This window comes from Tiliqua scincoides, chromosome 11, assembly GCF_035046505.1.
Source record: "Tiliqua scincoides isolate rTilSci1 chromosome 11, rTilSci1.hap2, whole genome shotgun sequence".
Classification (NCBI taxonomy): Eukaryota; Metazoa; Chordata; class Lepidosauria; order Squamata; family Scincidae; genus Tiliqua; species Tiliqua scincoides.
In genome coordinates, this window is record NC_089831.1 from 18,314,684 (window position 1) to 18,329,896 (window position 15,213).

The following is a 15,213-nucleotide window of genomic DNA, read 5'->3' on the forward strand; positions in this document are numbered from 1 at the left end:
TCTTAAAACTGGGGAAGGCCATGCTGCACAGCCTGCCTCCAAGCGGGCCGCTCAGAGGCCAGGGTTTCCCACCTGTCCACTCCTAAGGCCTTCAGATCCCTCTTGCAGATGTCCTTGTATCGCAGCTGTGGTCTACCTGTAGGGCGCTTTCCTTGCACGAGTTCATAAGAACATAAGAACATCCCTGCTGGATCAGGCCATAGGCCCATTTAGTCCAGCTTCCTGTATCTCACAGCGGCCCACCAAATGCCCCAGGGAGCACACCAGATAACAAGAGACCTCATCCTGTTGCCCTTCCTTGCATCTGGCATTCTGACATAGCCCATTTCTAAAATCAGGAGGTTGCACATACACATCATGGCTTGTAACTCGTAATGGATTTTTCCTCCAGAAACTTGTCCAATCCCCTTTGAAAGGCGTCTAGGCTAGACGCCAGCACCACATCCTGTGGCAAGGAGTTCCACAGACCGACCACACGCTGAGTAAAGAAATATTTTCTTTTGTCTGTCCTAACCCGCCCAACACTCAATTTTAGTGAATGTCCCCTGGTTCTGGTATTATGCGAGAGTGTAAAGAGCATCTCCCTATCCACTCTGTCCATCCCCTGCATAATTTTGTATGTCTCAATCATGTCCCCCCTCAGGCGTCTCTTTTCTAGGCTGAAGAGGCCCAAATGCCATAGCCTTTCCTCATAAGGAAGGTTCCCCAGCCCCGTAATCATCTTAGTCGCTCTCTTTTGCACCTTTTCCATTTCCACTATGTCTTTTTTGAGATGCAGCGACCAGAACTGGACACAATACTCCAGGTGTGGCCTTACTATAGATTTGTACAACGGCATTATAATATTAGCCGTTTTGTTCTCAATACCCTTCCTAATGATCCCAAGCATAGAATTGGCCTTCTTCACTGCCGCCGCACATTGGGTCGACACTTTCATCGACCTGTCCACCACCACCCCAAGATCTCTCTCCTGTTCTGTCACAGACAGCTCAGAACCCATCAGCCTATATCTAAAGTTTTGATTTTTTGCCCTAATGTGCATGACTTTACACTTACTGACATTGAAGCGCATCTGCCATTTTGCTGCCCATTCTGCCAGTCTGGAGAGATCTTTCTGGAGCTCCTCACAATCACTTCTGGTCTTCACCACTCGGAAAAGTTTGGTGTCGTCTGCAAACTTAGCCACCTCACTGCTCACCCCTGTCTCCAGGTCATTTATGAAGAGGTTGAAAAGCACCGGTCCCAGGACAGATCCTTGGGGTACACTGCTTTTCACCTCTCTCCATTGTGAAAATTGCCCATTGACACCCACTCTCTGCTTCCTGGCCTCCAACCAGTTCTCAATCCATGAGAGGACCTGTCCTCTAATTCCCTGACTGTGGAGTTTTTTCAGTAGCCTTTGGTGAGGGACCGTGTCGAATGCCTTCTGAAAGTCCAGATATATAATGTCCACGGGTTCTCCCACATCCACATGCCTGTTGACCTTTTCAAAGAATTCTATAAGGTTTGTGAGTTCACTATAGAGGAGATCCTTTGGGATCCGGCCATCATCCATTCTCACAACATGACCGAGCCAACGCAGGCGTCTCTGTTTCAGCAGTGCATACATGCTAGAGATTCCTTGTGCATAGCACACATAGCATATATGCTATGTTTGTGCATAGCATACATGCTATGACATCACTTCCAGGTTAATGGCATCATGGCCGGGGTCCCAACAGATTGTGATCTGATGATGTCACTCATGGCTATGATCAATTTCAGGTTAATGGCATCATGGCCAGGGGTTCCAACAGATTGTCATTTGATGATATCACTCATGGCTATGAGATCACTTCCAGGTTAATGACATCATGGCTGGGGGAAGAGGCTGCCTTATCAGCTCCTTATCTCTCCCCCCGCCTGTAGAGGGCGATGGTTCTTTCTCGCCTAACCAGAGAGAGACAAGGAGGCTGGAGCACCAAGAGAGAGCGCCGCTGATTGGTGAGGCGCGCTGGAGAGGAATGAGAGCTCTGCTGCGGTTGGCGGAGAGGGAACCACGACCGCGGACCAATCAGCTCGCAGCCCTGACGGCTGTTGCTAGGCAGATTATGCTAATGTGCCCAAAGGAGAGCCCCCCCCCCGCTCTGCAGCTACCATTGTGAGGTGAGGACAGGTGGGCGGGTTTGGGCTGCGGCGGAGCCCTGGGAGCCGGTGCGGACGCGACGCCGCCACCGAACCCCCTCAGGTAAAGCGATGGGACGGCCCGAGGAGGGCGCTTGGTTGGCGGCGGCCTCCAGGCCCCGTCGAGGGTTTTGTTGCGGCGGGCGGCTGTGGTTAGTCGCACCCAAGATGGCGCCGGGCCGGGACAAACCGTTGGCTCCTGCGGGGTGGGGGGAGGCGCAGGGCGCTGCTATTCCCCCCTCCCGCCGGAGAGGTACAGTCCGCTCCCCCTCCCGCGCCCGCAGCGGGATACCCCATCCGCCCCGGACAGGGGGGAACAGCTGCCCCCGCGCGGGCGCCCCCCTCCCCGCTTGGTACAGTCCAGGCCCCGGCACCTCACCCGCACCGCGGGGGGAGCGGAGCCATTTGCACGCCCCCGCTCCCTCGCCGCTCTGGCTCGTCCCCCCCGGCCCCCGAGGTTGGACTGTCCTCCTCTGCCAGCCGCCGCGGAGCCAGCCCCCTCCCCCACTGCTGGGACGGCCGTTGGGCGCGACAGTTGGGGCCGTTAACGGCTCGTGCGGGGAGGGAGGGGGCGCGTGGCGCCTCCTCTGCTCTGATTGGCTGAGAGCCTCCCCTGCCCCTCGCTCGCCTCGGCCTGCCTGAGCGGGCGCGGGGGGGGCCTGGCCCCCCCGCTCAGGGGAACCAGGCGTAGCCCCGAGGAGAATCGGGGGGGGGGAGGTTGACCCAGCCTAGCCCAGTGGCCCTCTGCACCTTGACACGTGTCAAGGTTGCACGTGTGAACCAGAGCCAGACAAGGTTTTCCTATGCATGTCTACTCAGATGTAAGCCCCATCAGGGTCGAGGGGGCTTACTCCCAGGAAAGTGGATAGAATTGGGCTGTGAGCCCCCACCCACTTGCAGCTGACAAGTGGGAAATGAGTTTTAAGAAAGCCTTTTGGCCTCACAACAACCTTACCAGGTAGGCTAGACTGAGAGACAACAGCCCAGCAAGGTAGGCTAGACTGAGAGGCAACAACCCTGCAGGGTAGGCTAGGCTGAGAGACATCAACCCTGTGAGGTAGGCTAGGCTGAGAGACAACAACCCTGTGAGGTAGGCTGGGCCGAGAGAGAGGCCCAAGGTCACCCAGGAAGCTTTGTGACACAGCGAGGATTTGAACCTGGATTTTCCAGGCCTAAATACAACTCCAGAACATCTACACTATCCTGGTTTTCTTCATCACTTGATACAGATGCCTGAGCTTTCCCCATGGTCAAGGATCTCAGGGTGGTGGTTATGGTTCCTTCCCTTCCTTTTGTCCTCACAACAACCCTGTGAGGTAGGCTAGGCCGAGAGAAAGACAGAGACAGGTCCAAGGTCACCCAGGAAGCTTAGTGAGGTTTTGAACCTGGATATTGCAGGTCTAAATTCAACCCCAGAACCATTATACCAAGGGTGTCAAACATAAGGCCCGCAGACCAGATGTAGCCTCTGGAAGCAATTTATCTGACCCCTGTTATAATTTGGCTCTCCAACTGTGATAATTGGGATCTCTCATTTTGAAATTGTAAACAAGATTTGAACATTTTCTCCTTTGCCATTTGCAGCTAATGAATTTCTGTGTTGGAATAAAGTGCTTATTTCTGTCCACCATCTGCTTGATGATGTCACATTCTACTTGATGTCACTTTCTGCTCAGTGATGTCACTTCTGTCCCTCAGCAGCGGCCATGAGTGCTAACTTTGGTCTGCTGTGTGAAATGAGTTTGACATCCTGGCCTACATCATCCTGGTTTTCTTCACCATTTGAAACAGAACTTTCCTCATGGTTGTTTTACCATACTTGGGCATGGGGGCACAAAACATTTGTCCTCACTATTTAGTAGGGTCGAAGATGGCTCCTTGTGCAATAATTTGACACACCTCCCACTGTGCTTTACCACACACCAGTAACATAGCTAGAGTGGGTGCAAAGCGCTACGTTTTGCACATCACCTTACTGTAGCATGCAAGTGACTCTTTCCCCTCCCCTCCTTTGCCATCATAGAGGTGATACCTCAGTTTTGCTGTAGCAGCCCAGAATGGCTCCAAAGGGGGGGAGTGGCTGTTTGCATTCTGTGGTGAGGCCCTGTGCAAAATGTAGTGCTTTGCACTCCCTCTAGCTATGTTTCTGCCACATACTAGCCATTGACATGTGACAAAACATTGCTTCTTAAGATTTGGTAAGGTTGATGCTGTTGCCTGAGACCCATTGTCCCCATGCTCATGTCATAACTCATCCTACCAGTTGGCTGCAATCCTAATCACACTTTCCTGAGAGTAAGCCTCTCTGTAAGCCTATTACAAAATAGGACTTCTGAGTAGACCTGGTTAGGCCTGTGCCCGTTGTTATATTGGGGAGAAATCCCTTTACCATTTGGGCTGGGTGATAGAGATGACTGAGTTAACCCCAACAGTAATTTAACCATGTGCCGCACAGTTAATTTTTGCACAGATTGGCAGTTATGTGCGGGAAAAGGATTTTTCCTTATCAACTGATAAGGCCTATAGTGTGTTTTAATTCTTTCTTTCTTTCTTTCTTTCTTTCTTTCTTTCTTTCTTTCTTTCTTTCTTTCTTTCTTTCTTTCTTTCAAAGGTGACACACAAATTTTAAGACAGACAAATTGATAACTTTTGTCCCCCAACTGTTGTCACATATCAGCTGTTGGTGTGTAGTTTAAAAAGTGTTCTTCTCCTTTGATACAAATTAATGACCTCCCTCCCCATCCATGTTGCCATATATTCTGTTTGTTTAAACATTTGTATCCTGCTTTCTCACCTATATTGGGTCAGCAGGGTGGCTCACAATAACATAAATTATCCCTCCCTCCTACTGAGAACACTTCCTAAAATGTGACTGTCCATCTGACATTAGCCACTGGTAAGTCATGAAAATTTCCTTACTGTTTCATAAAACTGATATAAATGACTGCGCTCCCCCCGCCAAGCATTTTAGTGCACACTGCTGATAGACGTGTAAATGAAATTTTTAAAAAAATAAAATGGATAGAGATGAGCAAATTTTCCCTTGTCCCCCTTTTACCACAAACTGGCAATTGACGTGGTTAAATTTTCCTTAGCAGTTGATCAGGTTGATATAGGTGACCAGATTCTTTTCCTCAGCCAGTAGTTTGGGCTCTGAGGCTACCTGAAATGGCGCAGGGCGAATGATGATGGAATCCTCCTTCCAACACTACAGTGTTCATGGGAACATGCTGAAAAAATCTACTGCTGAAATTTGCCTTGGCCCTGTGGCTCAATTTACAGAGCCAGGTTTGTATCTATTTTAAAAAATTCATTCCCATTCCCCCACACTTACAGGAGCTACCAATGTGGCTATATGACATGGGAATGTTTGTTAGTTCAATTACTTCCTTTAAGACTGTTTCCCCTTCGATCTTTCTGAGATAACTATGATACATGCACAGACATTGACACAGTACAAGATCCTAAGGCATGATCTGAAGGCAATAATTGGTGGTTTTCAGAGAGTGTACTCTCTGAAAGAGTACAGAGAGAAAACTATGTATATTAAAAATTTAAAGAAACAAAAGCCAGGTGTGGAATTAGAGGTAAGAGTGTCACCATCCCTGTGCTTTTGTATCATTTACAGTTTTTCTTTAATTACTGTGTTGATACTGAACAGCTTGATACCTGTGGCCACATGATCTCAACATCTGCGATGTAAGGTTGCCATGGCAACAGTGGTACCCCCACAGCAACTGCAGAAACTGAGGCCTTCATGTTAGTGGCAGAGTGGAACTGATACAATAAGTCTTTTCATTAAGAAAGCCCAACAATCTATTCTTGGTCTGTTTGTACTCATGCGTGTTGTAGGTCACTCAAACTGGAGTCTCCACACTCGTAGGAATACATGCCATCTTGGGGAATGTACTGCCCAGAAGCTGCAACATGGTGTCCTGAGCTGTGAGCCCTGCCATGCAAATATGCAACATAGTTGCCTCCTGCCATATGGGTGGATGGGGAGATTCTAATACAAGCAACCAGAGCAGTGGTGGTAGAGGTACATAGGCCATTTTCGTCAGAAACTATATTCATACTAAAAAATGGATTTGTATCCAAGGACCAGTTTGAGTGCCATACTGATTAACTCTTCTGGTATTATATTGGACTTAATTGTTCCGTGATTTCCAGTTCCGGGTGTCTGGGCTGGCATCATAGAAATGTAATGACAGAGTGATAACTCCAGTTTGAGCTTATATTATGACCAGAGGTGTGTTCAGTTTAGTACTGGAAGCACTAGAAGCTCAGTTTGTGCATCCCTCTAGTCTTTTTCTTAACTCTATGGTTGTATCATGTGGTGATTTGTGTGAGATTACAGCCATAATTGGTATGTAGTGACCAGGTGTTTTTTTTCTTTCTTTCTTTCTTTAAATGTGTTCTGTCCTCTGTCCCACTCCTGTCCTAGTGAGCTTACCTCCCTCATTTCAGTTTGGCTTAAATTACCTCACTGCTTCAAAATAATGTGGCATTTTTACCCGTGGCTATTAAAAATTTCTGAAGTGGGTTCAGAAAGTGAGATGAACCATGTCATCTCTTCATGTTAAGTATCCCATTATGTTCTTAATCCTGTGCCTCTTTAATGGAAAGATAAATTACATTGATCTTTGTATTCCAGTTTTAATTGCTCTTTGGCACTGGAGTTAACCTGCATATGGTAGATACACACATAACTGTTCTGCATCATTTTTATGTTTAGATATTTCCCCTGCTTTTATGAAAATAAAACCCTTATCATCATCACCTGCTGCTAGGATATGTTGGATTCTTATAGTTGTCTTGAGTGGAAAACAGACATACAAATAACCATAGTTGAAACAGTGCTACATTGACAGCACATTTTTCCCCTTGCTCCTAAATACCAAAGACAATTCACCATTAATATTGTACGTGTTGACTACAGTTAGCTTCTTCCTTTTGCCAAAAATCAGTACCCTTTTGCCACAGATGGCAGTGATGTAAGGCACTGTTCATGCCACCCACTTCTTACGTGGGATGCAGTTGAGTGTGTGTCTGGATATCTGAAAGAAGCCATGTTATGGGTACTCTGAGCCAAAGAAGGTAAACCTTATAGCAAGATAATTAAAACTGTGTGATGAGCAAACCTATGTGCTGCATCTGTATTACTCAAACCATGCAGGAATGCGTATATCTGCAAATATTCCTTCTTTTTTTCCACTTTCAGGTTCACCTTCAAGATTTTGTATGAATTTAGAATATCGGTTATGACAGTGGGGCATATAAGGAAACAAAGCTATAGGAGGTGGGTTGCATTTCTAAGCCAAATGAGAAGGGGCCATAATTCAGGTACAGAGTGCATGCTCTGTTCAGGAACAAAGCGTCATCATCAGCTAAATAGCTTTGGATAGGAGGGCTGGGTGGAACTTCTGCCTGAGACCCTCAAGAGCCACAGCCAATCTTGTTTTTAGTAGATGAGATGGATCGTTGGTCTTACTGGATTCAAGGCAGCTCTTTATATGTTGCTGTTTCATTTTTGCCCTTACAGTTGCTGCTCATACTTATGTCTTTGTAAAAGTTTTAAAAGGTTACCATAATCTAACCCACTGGGGCAGTACTCATAGCCAAGGCATTGGTAGGCTGGGAAATTCAGTTCATGGGGTCCAAAAACTTAGCTTCACATATGGCCCTCTTTATTTTAATTTGACCCTGGGTAGAAGCTAGAAGTGAGTGGCCATGGGTCAAGGAGGGTAATTTGTGCAAGGCACTAAAGAAGTTCTATTCCCTGACTACTGGAAGTTCTGCTTTGGCTTGTGAAATTTCACCAGTTGCTTGCTCCTCCTTTTCAGTCTTTTCTTTGCAGCCTTAAAAGCTAAAAACTACTTTAAAATACAGCAAATTAAGGACACAATCCTAACCTGCGCTGGAACAGTGGCCAAGTAGCCTGTGCTGTATCCAGCACAGGTTAGGTGCAAGCGAGGTTGGGTCACCTCGGGTTAAGTGAATATTTTTCCCTTTACCCCTTGTCAAGCCTCAGCCTGCTCTATGGGACTACTTGGATCTGCACCAGCTGTTTAACTGATGCAAATCCGGGCATCCCATGTAAGGCTGCAAAGCCCAGGAGTGGGGGTTAGGATTTGGTGTGTGCTGCCTCTAATCCCACAGGCTCCCAGGCCCAATCCACCTCCCATTCCACCCTCCCCATGCCCCCAAATGCCCCCTCCCCAGCCCCAAATGCCCTCCCGCTACCCTCTCCCACCCCCTGTGCTGTACGCACCTGCACTAGCCTCCGCAAGGGCTCTGAACCGGCACTAGCACAACAACCTGTTTGAATTGCACCTCCCAACTGACACGGTACCATATGCTGCAGACATCTGGAGCATATAAAGCCGTGATAAAGAAGGATGATTGATGGTGTGTAGGAACCATGAGAGGACCCTTTGGTTCTCATCATCAGTGATTATCTATGAAACTTGAACTTTAATTATAAGTATCTGTACCAGCTCCAGTGCTCCTGTTATAATAGTCCTTTTTTTGGTCATTTTGCTGGTGTTGTGGTGGTCTTATCCCATCTTAAGCCCTGCTTAGTTGGTGCAGCATGTTGTAGAATTGAGCAGTGAGGAGGCTAAAAATATCTGTCATTTACAGACTTCCTGTGGGGTGGTGACATATCTGAGTTATTGGTGTATGTTTTTATATTAAATGTTATTAACCTGCTGACTGTTGTTGGATCTGTGCAAAATAAACCCTACACGATTTCTGTCGTATTAGCTTTCCCTGTAGTAGTCAAGCACCTTTCTAATGTGTTTCTGACCACCTGCAGTCTTGGCCAGCTGTGCAAACCAAATTGTAAGGATTTTGTAAAGGCAGCTGCAGAGCGAGACTCTTTTTAACATCAAGGATTTATTTATTTTTATCTGAAGAGACCATTAATAGATCTGCTTGCCAATTTTGTGTGCTGCAGAAGTAATTAAAAAAAGGGTGAGGGGTTGTTGGAGAGCAAATGAAAAATGTGGATTATTTCTGTAGTAAACACTTACCTTTTCTCTTCAGCAAATTGCATGCAAGTGAGATTGTTAGTTGACGTAATTATTTTTGAATCATGTTTGATTCTTGGAGGGAAATTGTTCTCTTCATTGCCCAATCTAGATGCCATGAGCTGCATCTGAAATTACTCTCTGAAAGTAATAAGAGGCGGGGAGTTGTTGGGTAGCAAGTTAGTTTTCAGTAGAGCTGAACTGGGCAAGAATATGCCTGGCTTGGTGACTGTGTCGCTGTATTGGATTTGAAAGCTGTTATCAGATACAGTGCTTTATGTTACATAAGTCTGTTTGGCAGCAAACCTAGAGCGGCTGGACTAGCACAATGAGCCTCCCTCTTCCTCTGCTGTGCTGCTGGGAAGCACATCAGCAGTGGCTGCAATTTGGTGCATTTTCCCTTGTGACAGCCAGAGGTGGAGAAAATTCTCTCCCTAGTTACAGGACGATAATTGAGGAACTCCTCAGTTGTGAGGAGGCTTCAAACTGAGGATGCTGGTCCCGTCTATCTAAATTGCTAAATCTCAGCATTCTGTCACACTCTTATGTGACCAAAAAGCAGAATCCAGGAGGGGCTATACAAGGATGGAATGACTTTAAAGAGGGTTTAATTTGGAACACAGTTAGGTTTCCTAGGGAGCAGGAACCCTAATTTCATCCCCATACTAATAGTCTTCAAACTTGTACATCATTTACTTCCATATAAACAAATGGCTGCCATTCATTCCTGGGTGGCAATGTAAAGTGCAGCCCTTGGGAGCCATGTTATAGTGAGTGTAAAACTGTCCATCATGCCTAATACTGGACAGCTTGGATACCTCTAACAGGGATACTATGAAGAAGATTCAGCCCATCTCTATGTGTAGCATTCCCATTAATCCCCACCCCACCCCCAGGTCTATTCAATATTTGGGCCTTATGCACCCTGCCTATCATAATAACAGGTATTTTGGTAGTAGCAGCAAAATAATATTTTCTATGATCACCTAATTCAGGGGTCGGCAACCTTAAACACTCAAAGAGCCATTTGGACCCGTTTTCCGGAAAAAAGAAAACCTTGGGAGCCACAAAACCCTTTTGACATCTAAAATGAAGATAACACTGCATATATAGTTTGCGCTCCCCTCTTATAGGTCCCAGTTATATAATACACTCCCCTCTTATAGGTCCCACTAAAAATCAGGTACAGACCCACAGTTGGAGAACAACTGTTTTAGATTGTGCACAGGTGAACTGCTTGTGAAGGATACTGTCATTCTTTACAGTCATTTACTTCTGTACTTTTGTAAATGCCTTTACACACAATACTACTTCTGAACAAGACCACTTAGTACTACTTAACACTGCTCACAAAAGTGCTCCTGAACAAACAAGCTAAGAGTTCAAAACTGCATAAAATAAAAGGCATACTAACAGTGATTACTTCCCAACAATGAAATATGCTTTGGTGCTACATATACAGTATGTTACACATACAGTATACAAACATATACAGAATACCATCTGGTGCAGGGGTCTCCAAACCCCTTTCAAGTTTCCAAGTGAAGGAAATGGAGCAGTGAGAGTGTGAGTGAGCAATGGGGGGGAATGCTGAGTAAGGAGCTTGAAGGCTGTAATCCTGTGCACACTTTCCTGGGAGTAAGCACAATGGGACTTACTTCTGAGGAGACATGCACAGGATTGTGCTCTAAGCTTGGGAGGAGGACAGAGCAGCTGCACTCAGGAAATGGGGCAGTGAGAGGGTGAGTAAGCCATGGGGGAATGCTGAGTGGGGAGCTTGAAAGCTGTAATCCTGTGCACACTTTCCTGGGAGCAAGCACAATGGGACTTACTTCTGAGGAGACACGCACAGGATTGTGCTCAGAGCTTGGGAGGAGGACTGAGCAGCTGCACTCAATTGCTTGCTTTTGCGCTGCGGCTCGGGCAGGAGGGAACGTGCGGCGGTGGCTGGGGCTCACCCTTAGCGCCGGTGTGGGCTCTTTGGGCAGGAGCTGCTCCGCCAGCCCGTTCGCGTCCTCTCCTATGGGGCGCAGCTGCAGGACGCGTGGGAGCTGCACTGGTGCGCTCGGGCTGGTGAGCAGCGGCTGCATCGTGGGAGGGGCGAGCCCCTCCCCCCAGACGGGTTGGCCCCGCACGGAGCCGCAGCAGATGGCTGAAAGAGCCGCTTGTGGCTCCAGAATGGCAGGTTGCCGACCCCAGACCTAATTCAAAGACAAGCGATACAGAAAGACTTAGCTAGTTAGAATCTCTAACTTGGGTAATTTTTTTTAAACATCCACTGAATGTTGTTTCGTTTATCCATTGCCCTGCAGCTGTTTCCCAACAAGGCACAGACTCCCCTGTTAGAACCATATGAACCAGCAGACTTTTATTTCTGTTCTCCTAATAATACCTACATGCTGTGGTCATACCCTTCCTGATTGCTGCATCCAGCCAAAAGTAACCCCAGCCCAAGCCCTTTGTAACATTAAGTGGGCTTGATGGAGGAGAATTCAAAGAGGCAACAGTCATGCATGACCCAGAAGTCAATGAGGTTATGAACCTGTAGTGCTTCCCACCACTTGCTGCTGTGAGAGCACATTCTTTTACCAAAGACTCTCAGGAATTACACTGGTCCCCCACCATACATACTGTGATAATTAAACTAAGTGTGGGATGTAGCCTCTTGCAGGCATTTGTGGGGCCGCTTTTAAGCACAATGAGCCACTTTGATCTGAAAAGCTGCACAATGACCCACAGCCTAATTTGTACAAAACACGCTTCTCACAGTAATCTTGCAGGCCTTGCCTATGGCTTGTGGTGAAAGGCAGTGTTCAGACCCCAGCGGCAACAGTGTTTAGTTAAGAGCAATTGCTGATGTTGCTGCAGGGAACCAGAACCTGCATGCCTGCTCTTCTGTATCCTGGAGTTAAATCAGGAAAAGCCTTCCAGGGACTAATATTGTGAACAGAGCTGTATTTTGACATAAAACAGTAATTTAGGACCTGGGGTAGAGGAATGATGATTCCTGTATGCAGCCTCCAGTTCATTCTCAGGTCTTTCTTCTCTCCAAGTTGCTTCCTGCACATTTTTTCACTGCATGAATGCAGCTATGTACACTGCTGTATGCTGCATGATCAAACACATCTATGCATATCAAGAAAGACACCAGCATGAATTTTTGCACATGATGGTGTGCAGAGGCAAGGTTTCTGTCCCCTCCCTTTACTCTTCCATTCTGAGAGCACAAGGTTTCAGTTCTCCATCTGCTTTCTTGCTGATTGTCTTTTTTGAGATTTCCAATGTCCTGTGGATGTCTGTTTTACGAGAGTTTTGTCAATGTGACTTACAATCCAATCCTATCCTTCCCAGCACCTAGAGGAACAGCGGTGCCAAAATGGTGACAGGTGTATCCCAGGGGCACCAGGAAGCCACCAGAGGTGTCTTCGGGGGAAGAGGACTTTCGTCCCCTTTCTCTGAGGAAATCCCCAGACCCTGCAATGGTGCTTTTCATGTCTTTGCCAGCTGTTTTGCTAGAGCAGACTTGAGAACCTCCATGTCAGGCTTTGCAGCCCAACACAGAGGGTAGGATCCAGCAGAGGCCTCTGCCGGTCGCACCCCCCTCCTAGGTTGGTTCCTCCCCTGACTTCCCCTTTCCCAGAACACCTCCCACCCCAACCTGAAAGGCTGCACTACTGCCTGACACTTTTATCTTGCTCTGGGAAGCCACACAGCATCCTCCACCTGGTACTGAGCCCAGCGCTGACTGGCGCTGGCCCATTGCTGGCACTCCCTACTTCGAAGGTGCTGCAAATGTTTATAGTCCTGGAGCTTGGCACTGGTTCTAAGGCCTAATAGGTTTGGACCCTTAATTGTCTTTTTCATGGATGTAAACTATCCTGAGTAAACTACCCTTCTTGGGAGAACTGCCTGGATGAATATTTCAAGGAAATTTTCAGACAGAAGCAGTTCTTACAGAACACCTTTTCACCAGGCAGTAGTTTGATCCAGGGTTTTCATCCATGGGACTGTAACAAGGCCTGTATGCCAAAATCTACCAGCTGGCTGGCCTGAAAGTCTTGATGAATTGACCTGCAGTCAGAATGCTCTTCTGGTTACAGAATCTCTCAGGCCATGTTGGCTGAGAGCCCCTTGCAAAGTTCTGGGCATTTTGTCAGGCAGCAGTGTCAGGAAGACAGGAATTGCATATCCTCTCCGTTCAGACTTGCCACATTAAAAGAAATACAGTATCAAGCAAACAGCTTGCAGCAGACTGTTGAAACTTCAACAAGATATAACTTAAAGCTCACACTGTCTGTTCACTATATTTTAGAATCTGTGTCAGACATCCTTCTCTGGGTTTCCTAACTTCAAATATTAGGTGGGTGATGAGTGAGGTGTCTTCATAAGTAGCACCCCATCAGTGAAATAGCCCCCCCTCTGTCAGATTTGGGAGACCTACATTAGTCTAATTGAGATACCAGATCAAGACTATCATATTGACCAGGGCATTCAAAGGTTAAACAATGACTTGCTGTTTTTACTTGGTTTTAAAATTTCAGTGTTTACTGGGTTGTTAATTCATGCTGTTGTTTTTAGAGTGACATTGGCTTCGCTGAGACTGTGGTTTTTGTTATGCCCTAGTATATGATTCAAAATGTTTATGGATTCTTTATTGTTTTATTTTGTTGTGAGCTGCTTTGTGGGCTTAAAAAGTGAAAACTGACATATTAATAATTGAATGACTGAGTATATGCATACAAAGTATTCAGCATGAATGCGTCAGAAAGCCTTTTCAAGTTTTTCTCAGCAAGCACATTGGCTGCATTTATACTTGTGTCTGAAATGGTAAACATAATAAGGTGTGAACAAGCGATGGAGACACTCTGTGGATGTGATTCGGAGTAATGACTGGCCGCAGCTCTGGTTCATGCATGCTGTGTGCTTACAGACTTGGCATCACTAGGGTTTATGTCATCCGGTGCGGGAGGCCAGTGTGTCACCCCCCATGATGAACCTCCTCCCATGGAGTGGATGGAGCAATGCCCTAGGTGATGCACCATTGCCCCGCACCACTGGTTTTTTGGCTATAACTTTTGATAGAATAGAGATATTTCAATGTGGTATTTGCATGAAATTACACATCAAATGCTATATAACATGATGGTATTCTTTGAAAGTACCAGAATTTTTGAAAATTTGGCCAGTAGTGGTGCCACCCCCTTGCAGCCCCCTAGCGACGCCACTGCTTCCGCATCATTGTTTGCAATGTTTACGGCTGCGCACACCAGAGGATACATGGCAAACATGCTCAGTGCATTAACAGTGGATTTACCACAATGGTAATGAGACAACTATAGATGTGAGAAGTACAGATACATTTATTTTCAGGATCCCATCTCAGAAATTTGATCACTGCAATTACAGATTGGGATGAAAAAGCATAGAATGATCAATATTTAAAATATTGATTGAATGAATGAATGAATATTTAAAATGGGATCAATGGCTTCTACACAGTATGTTTCCTAAATCCTACAAAGATTAGGTTTAGAGCCAAATTCATGGTACAGATTTATTTATTTATTCGTTTCGAAGTATGACTTTTTAGAAGAGGTATGGTTTTTTCATATAATTGGCACCTGGTATAGTGATAAAAATGGCAAAGGTCCATTTTTCATTCTCTAGTTGAGGCACCATCAGTTCAATACTGGTCTAAGCAAATTTATTTTCTAACATAATTTCTCAAAATAGAAGGTTGAAGAAGTTGGTCCCTAAATCACTGTAATGGCTGCTTTATGGCACAGTAGGTGTTTTTGAAAAAGAGTGGCTTCATGCATTGATCTCTTCCACAGTGTCTGCACTGGAAAGATTGGTCTTTTTTTTTTCTCTTCTAGTGGTCCTAGTTCATCCATCACCAAAACAGATAGCATCCTTCTGTGCTTGCAGACACTGAAGAATATCTGTTTATGTCTTGAAAAAGAAGAGAACAAACTGTAAATTGTACAACTTCATTGTGATCCAAGTCAGTACCTCAAAC

The 15,213-nt window shown here is 46.1% G+C and overlaps 1 protein-coding gene across 1 annotated transcript in view; it reads left to right on the plus strand.

The window, feature by feature from the left end:
• Nucleotides 1-2,121: 2,121 nt before the first annotated feature.
• PRDM10 (PR/SET domain 10) overlaps nt 2,122-15,213 on the plus strand; it is a 64,432-nt gene continuing 51,340 nt past the window's right edge. Inside the window, exons 1-2 of the mRNA XM_066639196.1 lie at nt 2,122-2,227; nt 7,385-7,462. The gene's annotated coding sequence lies outside the window, so the exon portion shown is untranslated. The remainder of the gene's footprint in view (nt 2,228-7,384; nt 7,463-15,213) is intronic.